This window comes from Gekko japonicus, unplaced genomic scaffold (assembly GCF_001447785.1).
Source record: "Gekko japonicus isolate JY-2015 unplaced genomic scaffold, Gekko_japonicus_V1.1 scaffold2800, whole genome shotgun sequence".
NCBI classification, from domain to species: Eukaryota; Metazoa; Chordata; class Lepidosauria; order Squamata; family Gekkonidae; genus Gekko; species Gekko japonicus.
The window spans coordinates 175440-179149 of NW_015173760.1; the positions used below are offsets into that span (position 1 = coordinate 175440).

Consider the following 3710-nt stretch of genomic DNA (forward strand, 5'->3'; position numbering starts at 1 on the left):
GCCCTTCACTACCCAAAGGATTCTCAGAGCGGCTGACAAACTCCTTTCCCTTCCCCTCCCCACAACAGACACCCTGTGAGGGAGGTGGGGCTGAGAGAGCTCTGACAGAAACGGCTCTTTTTCAAGAACAGCTGTGCCAGAACTATGGCTTGCCCAAGGTCATCCAGCAGGTGCAAGTGCAGGAGTGGGGAATCAAACCTGGTTCTCCCAGATTAGAGTCCGCGCACTTAACCACTTCACCACACTGGTTTAGGGAGAGGGGGCACCTTGGTAGGGTATAACACCATGCAGTCCATCTTCCATAGCAGCCATTCTCTCCAGGAGCAGTGACAACGGATCAGGCAGTAAGCAATCTGTTGGGTCTTTCTCTTTGCCTACCGTCCTTGACTTTTCCTAGCATTACTGAAGGGGGCATAGAAACCGACTCCTTCATTCCTCTTCTTCAACCCACCATATCCACAGAACAAAATTCACCAGCACCGGGGAGAAACGCACCCTGACCTGGATACACCAGACTACCCCAATCTCATCAGCCCTCAGAAGCTAAGCAGAGTCAGCTCTGGTTAGTGGTTGGAGGGGAGTCTGCCAAGGAGATGGGTTAGACAGTGTTATCGAGGCCACGAACATGAAATTAAACAAACTCTGGAGTAAGCACTGACAGAGGAAACAAGACAGAACAAGGCTGGAGCAGGAGGAGGGACACAGTGGATTTGTTGGTTCGTAAGTCTCCTGCACAATGACTTTTTCTTGCACAGATAAGCCCACTACTTGAAGATGTCCTCTTCTTCAGCCCACCGTATCCACAGAACAAAATTCACCAGCACCGAGGAGAAACCCACCCTGACCTGGATACACCAGACTACCCCAATCTCATCAGACCTCAGAAGCGAAGCAGAGTCAGCTCTGGTTAGTGGTTGGAGGGGAGTCTGCCAAGGAGATGGGTTAGACAGTGTTATCGAGGCCACGAACATGAAATTAAACAAACTCTGGAGTAATGTTCCCTCTAAACTGTGGAGTCTTGTGAGCAAAGATTCTGCTTTGAGAGCGACCGGCATTGAAGTTGTGAGCGAGCGGTTTGGCTTCTGCATAAATTAGTTTGCTCTGGAGCTATGCTCCCTCTAAGCTGTGGAGTCTTGTGAGCAAAACGTCTACTTCGTGAGCTACTGGCATGGAAGTTGCGAGCGAGCAATTTGGCTACTGCATAATTTAGTTCGCTCCGGAGCCATCCTTCCTGAGCTAAGACAAGAATGTGTGCGCCGGAGGCTAAAAAACTGTGAGCTAGCTCACACTAACTCAGCTTAGAGGGAACACTGCTCTGGAGCCATCTTCCCTGAGCTAAAACAAAAATGTGTGAGCTGGATGCTAAAAAACTGTGAGCTGGCTCACACTAAGTCAGCTTAGAGGGGACATTGCTGGCGTCCCTAATCGGGGCCAGCATAATGCATTTTGTTTGAGAGGCTTCAACTGTTTCCTGCTCCCAGGAAAACAGGGCATTCTTCGTATTAATAATGTCAACGGGGCAGGAGAGGACAGTAAAGTGAGACTCAGCTCAAAGTGCTTACCAAGATCAGTTCATCGCCGGCCAGTTCCCGCCGCAGAGGCAAGTAATGGCAAGCCACCTCTGTTTGTCTCTGCCCTGATCCGGATGGCCCAGGCAGGCCCAATCTCCATCAGATCTCAGAAGCTAAACAGGAACGTAACCAGCTAGTACTTGGAAAAGGTAAAGGTAAAGGTTACCTTGCTCGAAAGGCAGTAGAGTCTGACTCTAGGGTTGCGGTGCTCATCTCCGTTTCAAAGCCAAAGAGCCAGCGCTGTCCGAAGACGGCTCCGTGGTCATGTGGCCGGCATGACTAAACACCGACGGGAGGGCCTGGCGGGATGTGGTCCACGGGGTCGCGAAGAGTCGGACTCGACTGTGCGACTGAACAACAACTGTCAAGGAAGTCCAGGGTCGCTACGCAGAGGCAAGCAATGGCAAGCCACCTCCGTTGGTCTCTGCCCTGATCCAGATGGCCCAGGCAGGCCCAATCTCATCAGATCTCAGAAGCTAAACAGGGACGGCCCCAGGAGCGGAGACCACCAAAGAAGGCTAGGGTCGCTATGCAGAGGCAGGCAGTGGCCAATCACCTCTGAACAACTCTCGCCTTGAAAATCAGACAGAATAGACAGAAATGCAAACTCCTGCAATAACAACTAGCAGCACCGCCTCTGCGCATGCACAGAGTGCCCTTTCCCCACAAACCTTAGCCCCTAAGCAGCAGATTCCGATCCCACCGCCTCCAGCTATCTCCCACACGCCCCTTACCTTCCTTCACGCCGCGGACACACAATGCTTTCGCAAGCTTTCCTTGCAACTCAACAGCCCGTTCTCTAAGCTCCGCCCAAATAAAGCATCCCAGCCAATAAGATTGCCCCAGCGCGAGGTTGGGCGGGCATTGATCTTCCGCCCCGCCTTCGCAGGCAACGTCGACTCTGACGTCACGGGGCATCCCGGCAGAATGATTGGCTGAAGCGAAGCTAAGGCGATTGTGGGACGATGGGGGGGGGGGGCTGATGATTGTGGAAGCGGGAGCGTTGCAGCGGGAAAGCCGCAAATGAATAGGAGATATTGAACTCGGGAGAGAGATTGCAGTAAGACGCGCTATAGTCTTTTTTCCAGGCTGTACATTTTCACGCACGGTTGTTGCCAACCTCCCGGTGGGGGGGTCTATACATCTCCTGGAATTATGACTAATCTCCCGCCTGGAGATCAATTGCCATGGAGAGAAGGACTGCTTTGGAGGGTGGCCTCTGTGGCATTTGACCACTCTGATGTCCCTCCCTTCCCCAGGCTTCTCGCCCAAATCTCCAGGAATTTCCCCAATCCGAGGCTTACTTTGGGGCAGTGTTCCCTCTAAGCTGAGTTAGTGTGAGCTAGCTCACAGGTTTTTAGCCTCCAGTTCGCAGATTTTTGTCTTAGCTCAGGAAGGAGGGCTCCAGAGCAAACTAATTGATGCAGCAGCCAAATCGCTCACTCACAACTTTAATGCCTGTAGTTTACAAAGTAGAATTTTTGCTCACAAGACTCCACCGTTGTTTATAGGGAGCATTGCTTGGGGACAGTGTCCCCTCTAAGCTGAGTCAGTGTGAGCCAGCTCACAGTTTTTTAGCCTCCGGCTCACAGAATTTTGTCTCAGCTCAGGGAGGATGGCTCCAGAGCAAGCTAATTTATGCAGTAGCCAAATCTTTCGCTCACAACTTTAATTCCAGCAGCTCACAAAGTAGAAATTTTGCTCACAAGACTCGACAGCTTAGATGGAACATTGCTGGCGAAGGGTAAATGGCTTGGACTTGATGCTTACTTCCCTGGAAGGAAATCGGTGGGACTTGCTCGGGAGGAAAGGGGGTGACGGTGATTGCCCTGCAAAAGAAAAAAGTGACCACTCTGATGTCCCTCCCTTCCCCAGGCTTCTCGCCCAAATCTCCAGGAATTTCCCCAATCCGAGGCTTACTTTGGGGCAGTGTTCCCTCTAAGCTGAGTTAGTGTGAGCTAGCTCACAGGTTTTTAGCCTCCAGTTCGCAGATTTTTGTCTTAGCTCAGGAAGGACGGCTCCAGAGCAAACTAATTTATGCAGCAGCCAAATCGCTCACTCACAACTTTAATGCCAGGAGATCACAAAGGAGAATTTTTGCTCACAAGACTCCACAGCTTATAGGGAGCATTGCTTGGG

General features: G+C 51.5%; 1 protein-coding gene across 1 annotated transcript in view; it reads right to left on the reverse strand.

Annotated features, from left to right (window-relative positions):
• EBP (emopamil binding protein (sterol isomerase)) overlaps positions 1 to 2358 on the reverse strand; it is a 15963-nt gene extending 13605 nt beyond the window's left edge. Inside the window, exon 1 of the mRNA XM_015423509.1 lies at positions 2306 to 2358. The gene's annotated coding sequence lies outside the window, so the exon portion shown is untranslated. The remainder of the gene's footprint in view (positions 1 to 2305) is intronic.
• Positions 2359 to 3710: the final 1352 nt, after the last annotated feature.